This window comes from Lolium rigidum, chromosome 7, assembly GCF_022539505.1.
Source record: "Lolium rigidum isolate FL_2022 chromosome 7, APGP_CSIRO_Lrig_0.1, whole genome shotgun sequence".
Lineage (NCBI taxonomy): Eukaryota > Viridiplantae > Streptophyta > Magnoliopsida > Poales > Poaceae > Lolium > Lolium rigidum.
Genome location: NC_061514.1, coordinates 302,867,344 through 302,875,138, shown reverse-complemented (window position 1 = coordinate 302,875,138; position 7,795 = coordinate 302,867,344). Strand labels below are relative to the sequence as shown.

The 7,795-nt window shown below is 38.8% G+C and overlaps 1 long non-coding RNA gene across 2 annotated transcripts; it reads left to right on the top strand.

The window, feature by feature from the left end:
- The first annotated feature begins 889 nt into the window (after window positions 1-889).
- LOC124676238 lies at window positions 890-6,065 on the top strand. Of its 2 annotated transcripts, XR_006993556.1 has the most exons (4): window positions 890-996; window positions 1,948-2,599; window positions 4,758-4,858; window positions 5,630-6,065. It is a non-coding gene; the product is annotated as an uncharacterized LOC124676238 (long non-coding RNA). The 2 variants fall into 2 exon arrangements; XR_006993555.1 differs by having other exon boundaries at window positions 1,948-4,858.
- Window positions 6,066-7,795: the final 1,730 nt, after the last annotated feature.

The window sequence follows — 7,795 nt, the reverse complement described above, 5'->3', positions numbered from 1 at the left end:
TTATCATTTGTTTCTATTTGATGATACCGATGTGTTCTTCCATGAGACACATAATTTTCTTCTTTCAAATGAACTTGAGTGACATGTGTCATGCAAAACAATGTCATATTTACAATAAAATTATCAATTTTGGTGTTGGGTGTAACAAATAAGTTGTACTTTTCTTGAGGTTGGTTCTGAAAGCTACTAACACCACCTGCATATTTTTTAAATGTTTCGGGTCTTTCTAAAACTCTATTACCAACTTTAATAAAGCTATCACCTCCATCCCATTGATAAGATCTCGCTTTGAACAAATAACATAAAAGAAAAAGAAGATGCATGCTTTGCAATACCATATTCAAGCCATGTGCACATGTACAACCAAACTTGAGTGAAGTGTCGATTTTTATCCATAATTTTCTTGTTGAGAAGCCATATTCACATGGTTGGTTTGGGACTTTCAAGATATATCATCTCTAATCATCACCTTGGTCATCAGCATTATATTTCAAAATAGGAATCCTTTCCCCCCGGGTCATACGGAAGAAAGTGAGTATCATTAGATACAACATATAAGGCTGTTGTAATCGCTGGCTTCTCAGCGATTTGACGGTGCGCGTCGCCGTGTGGGGCCAGCCGCCGACCACCTGTCCTTTTTTTTCCGCCTTCCGTGAAAAGAAGTTTCCTGGCGCTAGGGTTCATATGGCGCAGGGCCGTCGCCGCCGCTGCCCACCTCCCCGCGCCGGCCGCCGCGCTCCGCCCGCACCTACTCTGATCCCTGTCGGAAGAGATCGTCCGCGGCCGGCTGCGGCGTCAGTCCTCGCGTCGCGAGTCTAGCCCTCCAGTTCGCACCGCGCGTCACCAGCATGAGTGTCCTGCTCGGGCAGCCGCTGTACCGGCATCGGTGGCGGATGCGGCGAGCTTCCGATCGAGGGTTCCGGCGAAAGCTAAGCCGTATATTTGAGCCGCCCCATCATGGATTCGTCCACTTCGTTTGTGCCATGTTTCGATTTGGTACCCCTACTCCGCCCTCCCTCTCCCCTCTCTATCTCCCTTCTCTCTCTGTACGTGTATGTCTGTACTTCTGTGTTTGGGAGAACTCTAACCAGACAGAGGGTTTGGCTGGTCGCCGGTTCCAGATCTTGCCTCCGACGTGAAAGTTTGGCACTGGGAACCCTACGAGTAGAGTGGGGATGGAGCGAGCATTGTGTTGTGTACCACAACCTTTTGAAATCCTGGAGACTTGGTGGTGATCGTTGGCTGTTTATAGTTTATAAAACATTTTTTTTGCTTCCATGTGCTAATTAATAAAACATTACTCCATATTATGTATAGTTTATAATACTTTTTTTTTGCTTGCAAACAAGTTTATTGAAATTTATGTGGAAGAATATAAACTGCCTTTTGCTTGCATGTAGAGCACTTTGGTGATGAATTATCTATGCCTTAGTTCACTAGCAGTTAGTCACTATTCTCCTTATGGCATGGATGCTAGGCAGCTCCTCTTGGCCCCTGATATCTTCATCATGCTCAATGAGATGTTCTCGAAAACAGATTTAGCTTGTGTTCTGGTTTTCCAATAACAGACCGGCTTGGCTATGTATATATAATATGTTCAATAAGATTCTGGAGAGAAGGTTACTGCAACCCAGTCCCTTAAAATGCATTGTATTGTATTTGTTATGAACTGAATAACTAATGTATCATGCATCATCTACTCAGTTACAACCATTTTATTGCTTAGCGATGTTTGGTTGAAATAATTCATTTGCATGATATTATAATTTATGCATGCCAATCAGAAATTTGAACTAAGGTACTAGCTCTAGATCTAACTGTAATGTTGGTGATCTCGAATGTGTAATACAAAGTCAAAGGAATATGTGGTGGCGGATTCAATTCATTTTTGAGTGCGAAACGTTTCAGTTGCTTACTCATGATATCTTATTGCTGTATTCTATGTAGAATGACAAGATGGAGCTTCTGAAACCAGGATCGCTTCAGCATCTTGGAGAAAATATGCTTGCTTTCTTACTGCATGCTGCTTCATCACCAAAACTTATGAAAGATGCACAACAGGCAAAGCAAGAGAGCACATAAGCGAAGAAAGCTATTTTCTTTGACGTTCTGGTATATATAATGATTCAATCATCTTTGTTTGCTGTCTTTCAATATTATGGCTGTACCATGCATTGTCTTTTTCTCATGAAGCTAAGTAAGCACACATATAGCTTCTACATTTTGACATGTTCCTAAGGAAAATAGATCTTTCCACTTGATCTGCATATTCTCCATCTCTTGCTATAACTTCTCCAATCACGTGTCTGCCTGATGTTGGAGGAGGACAAGAATATTTGCTCTTTGCCCAGGACAACCACTAGCACTTGCGGTGTAGCAAGTCAAGGTCCTCCACTTCCTCCTCTAGGAAAGGGTCCTGGCTCTGCTAAGCTCGGCCACGCCGCCACCAGCGGCACCTCACATCTCAGGAAAGGGTCAAGTCGAGCTCTCCCGCACCGCCAACAACAAAGACAGGTTTATGTGCCCCCTCGGCGACAATCATACGGTCATCCTCTACCACTGCGTTGGAACCAAACCCTGTCTGTCCACAACCGCCTAGGTATGGATATCTATCTGTGGCCACGTTTACTCCTTCATTGCCATCTGCGGGTGGTTCAGGTGATGTGATGTCCTGCCATGTGAATGCCACATCGAAGGAGGTGCACTACCTTGGCAAGGCCAGGATTCATGTTAAGAAATTTTTGTAGAAGTTTATAATTTTAGTACTATATCTACCAAAATTGCTCTTTGTCTATTCTTAAGTTTACAATCATATGGACCTCTGCTAATTAAAGTCGTGGTAATGTTGAAAGATGAAAGACATACATATGTATTAACAAGAAAACCATATGAAGTGGAAATAAAATATATGTACTAATGACCTTGCAATTTGAGTAATGGTTTTTATAATTGCTAAGTGACTTTTGAAAGATTAAAGAGATGCATATGAAAGAAACAATATGTACTAAAGGGCCTGGGATAGTTGTTAATTTATATGCCTTACTACTTAGCCATATTTCCAGATAACCTTTAGGCGTCAATGATTAAATCCGCAGATTTTAGTATCTTTATTTAGTATGGCACATTTTCAATCAAATAGTTTCAGTGTATTGGATTATTGGTGGCATCCATTAGTTATGTTTCATAAGCATTGTACATATTCCTGCACCTTGGTTTGAGCACAAGGTTGGTCTGATTTTGTTTCGTTTTGTTATATAGTTGTCTCGCCATAGAGGTAATGCAGATCTAGGGTATATTTAGGTGAATGCAGGTTTTAGCATTTGATTGCCTAGACATATATGTGCTTTGATTATCTAATATTCGATATTTGTGATGGAAGATATTGTGAATTTCCTATAGGCAGTAGTTAGGCCTTGTTGGAGCTAGAAACTAAATAATGATGCACAATACTGATCTAACTTCATCGACCACAATGCCATTTAGGATAGTACAAATAGTTTCTTTGTCGTCATGTGTCATGAACTAAATTTATGTTTCTACCACTGTGATCATACCGTTAACTCCCTCTAACCACTGGGATAGTTGTTAATTTATATGCCTTACTACTTAGCCATATTTCCATGTGCCATCCACTTCGGCTTGTGAGATGGTTTGCTCTATACCGTTAACTCCCTCTAACTTGACTATGGGTTCTACACTGTGTTGGGTCCATTTTTAGCGACATAAATCAAAGAACTGAATGGTAAAATTTGAAGAAAAATAGTGATAAGCACGTACCATATTTGGTAGTTGTTGTTACGGTAGTGAATTTAGTCCTGCTTTAATTATGTCAATGTGTTTAGACTGTTACTAAATTGTTAAAACGATTCAAGCTATATTATTTATCTTGATTTCAGCAACGAACCGAGTGAACCTGGTTGATTAATGAAGTTAAATTATTTGGATCTAGCTAGCAACTCAATAAATGTTATCATTGGGCAAAGGAGTGATTCTTTTATTTTTTAAGTATGTGTGTATAGTCCAAGATTTCTTGAATCTCTGAGGCCCATATTGCACATACATTAACCGGAAGCTTAGAACTACCCCTGGAAGCAATACTAGAAAAGAGTTAATGGTAGTGTACCACAATATACTACCCAATTTGCATAGTGCGCAAAGTCACAATAAGAACCCAATACATCTCCTTTGCTTTAGGTTGTAAAAATGGCTAAGTATTTAAAGGTATAACTTGGAATTGCTTTCTAGCTCACGGTATTTATGGTGCATCAGTTCTCTTGCACTTTGACTATCACCATGCTTAGCCCATCTGAGTGATGGTGATTTTGTCATGCAAACACTGGCATAAACGGATAAATGGGTAGCTCCAAGTAGCTATGTGTATCCATAAGTTCATAACATACAACGCTTGGAGAGGTTTCATTAAAGGTTGCTGGTAAATGGAAAGTAGGAACTCTGTGGTCTGACATTTTACGTTGAGCAAACCACCCCTGTTTTATGTTTGTCATCAATAGCTCAAAATATAGCAGGCCAAAATCAGCCTACAACACTCATGTTAGAAGACGAAAGTACATACTTTGCTCTTGATTGAATTGCAAATTCACCTGAATCAGTTCTGTATTTATTTTTTCCTTTGGATTCGAACATTCTGCAGTAAGACTTTCTATTATGTTCCTGTGTAACCTCCACTAATATTTTTTTTATGTTTTTCTGGTAACTGAAAAACGGGTTTAAACTTTCTTTTTGCTGATGTTCTCCAGTCCATCTATGTTGGTGGTAGTTGCGGGACTAGAGGTGTTATGGTACAAGATGGGAATGCTAACTAGCAGTCTGATAGCACTATCGGGCAAGGTGTTATCTGGTAATAAGATCACTCCTTCTCACTTAACCGTTTACTCTGCATTGTTATGTTGCTTCAAAAGTTTAGTATACCTTCATGTCATGTACTCTTATTTGTTGCCATATACTACCTCCATCCCAATGCTTAAGGCTTATATTATTTTTAAAAAGTTAAACTATGTCAAGAATTTAAATAAAAAATAATTCAGAATTTCAGTATCTTTCAATATCTAAGTAGAAATACCAAAGATGTCTTTCACATACAATAAACTATGTCAAGTTTAACTAAGATTTTACCAAAAATCATTAACAAGCAAAATACAAAATTAATATAATTAAATAGACAATGAAATATATTTTCATATGGTATCTACAAAATATTATATTGTTGATAGATTGTTCTAAAAGTTTGGTCAAACTTTACTTGGTATGACTTTTAAAAAAAAGAGCCTTAAGCTTTGCGATGGGGGTAGTAGTTACATATTTCTTTCTAGAATTAGCTGGGTGAGATGTCCCTTCTCTAAAAAAAATCTTCTATCTTGAGACATCCATATTTGTGTTATGGAGTTCAAAATATTATAACTCTCAGAAGAGATAAATCCATATGGTAAGATTCAAATGTGATTAGCATTGACATTATGCATACTTATTTCAATGATTTATAGCCATACTTTACTTTGGGTTCATTCATATATCTCATCAACAATTTATCATCTATTGTTGTCCCATATAAAGCATATACCATATACAGTTGCTTGTGGATTGCGACTGTATGCTACCTGCCGTATTTTAGGGATTGGGCAATGAACAAGAGCAGCAGAATGATATTTTGACCTACTCTATATGTTTCTACTTTGGAATGGCCCCAAAGGGCATACCTGCATCATTGGTAGCGTCGGTGGGGGTATAATTTACAAAGGAGATTTTACAGAAAGGACCCTAAACAGATGACAAGAAAATCGATCAGGTCTTTCTCCTCCATGGCTAATTGTCCTTGCCGTAACAAGAGCGGATACCACTTGGGTATGCGAGCACGAAGAACGCCATGAGAATAAGAAGGTCCTTGGAACTGGAGGTTGGTCTAACTATTTTGTTCTATTCTTGACCCGTAGAAAAACTAAAGTACCACAACTACACTTAGTTCTGAGTTTTGTTGTACAAATTGACTCTCTTTGGGATGACCAAATTTCTCCAGTGTTTATTGTTATACATATTGATTGTTGATACTCTCGGCCTGTAAGTTCAGGGATCTTGCCATTTTTGTTCATTGGCTTATTTGTCATGTTACCTGGCTCCCTCTCAAGGAAGTTAAAATTGATTTTGAGTGGTCTACTAACACCCTATGGTACAAAGTGTTTCCTCCGTGGCCATTGTGTGTTACAAGTTTTGTTTATCACGTGAACTAAGAAAATCCATTACTATTTTGCCCCTCTTTTGCCAACGGTTGAGAAGACCCAAATGATTGCAATGCTACCACGGCAGCCACATTTATGTCAGGACGAAATGTAGGCGGCGCGGTGAAGCGCGCATTTCATCTAGTATAACCTTGGAGACGGTGCAGGGTCACCCTCGGGAGCAGACCCACGTATACTCAATGGGTTTCACTTGACACCAGGTAGGTTTTCAACTCGGCCAGAGCATGCTGCTCACGTATGTGCTGTGACACCTGTAAATTGTTCAGAAGAACATTGAAAGAGATGGCGTTTTTTTTTAAATAATACGTTTTTCGATCAAATCTAAAAATAATATATGATTTTAAAAATTTACGAATATGTGACTCGGTCGGTCGATAGTCGGTCGAGACTGACTATTAACTGACCGGACATGTGTTTGAGCAGCCATGAGCATCCAAGGCAAAACAAAAACAAAAGCAGTCTCACGTGCGCGACCTGTGCAAATGCCAACCTGGTCGGCTAACTGATGGCCGATCGGTCAACAGTAGACCAACCGAGTCATAGATTCATCTTTTTTTTGAAAAGCGTATTAGTTGTAACATTCTTAAAAAATACATATTATTTTTAAAAAAATCGCGGAAGAGATGAGCAAGCACAGGTCGCGCACAAAGCCCATGCAACGAGAATACCAGATAGAGCAGGTAGCACATTAATCGAGCGAAACTGATACCCAGATCGTAGGGCGGATCCTATACACCGACCAGGTCGGTGTATACGCGGGTTGCCGCACACCCCTGGTCGGCTATTGGGCCCGGCCCATTTCAGCCTTTTTCCTTCTTTTTTCCGTTTTCTGTATATTTTTTCTCTTTTCTTTTTTCTTTATTCCCTGTTTTTTGTTTCATTTTTCCTTTTCCTTTTTTTTTTCAAATTCGTAAAACGTTCAAATTGCGAAAATGTTTTAATTCAAAAATGTTCAAATTTGAAAACCGTTCAAATCTGAAAACCGTTCAAATTTGAAAACCGCTCAAATTTAAAAACAGTTCAAATATGAAATTTGTTTAAATTCGAAAATTGTTCTAATATGAAAATCATTCAGATTTGAAAATTGTTCAAATATAAAATTTGTTCGAATTTAGAAATGTTCAAATTCGGAAATTGTTCATAGAAAAAAAATACATTTTTTGTTCAAATTTAAAAATGTTCAAATCTGAAAAATTGTTCACTTTCAAAAAATGTTAAATTTTAAATTTGTTAATATTTTCAAATTCGTTCATATTCAGGTTGTTAAGATATTTTCAAACTTTACAAAACTTAAAAAAAAGAGCAAAAGAAATAGTACATCTGAAAAAAAGAAAAAACGAAAAAGGTATTACCTGTTTTGGGCCTGGCCCAATAATGCTCCTTCACGGGGCGCGGGGTGTGCGGCACCTCCTCCCGCACCGAGCGGGTCGGCATATAGCACATCCCGATCGTAGTACCGACTCCCGCTCCTCTGTACCCCGAAAATAGATATACTGCCGCTCCTCCTTCTATTCTCCCCGTTAATCACCTTTCCAAGTGGTATG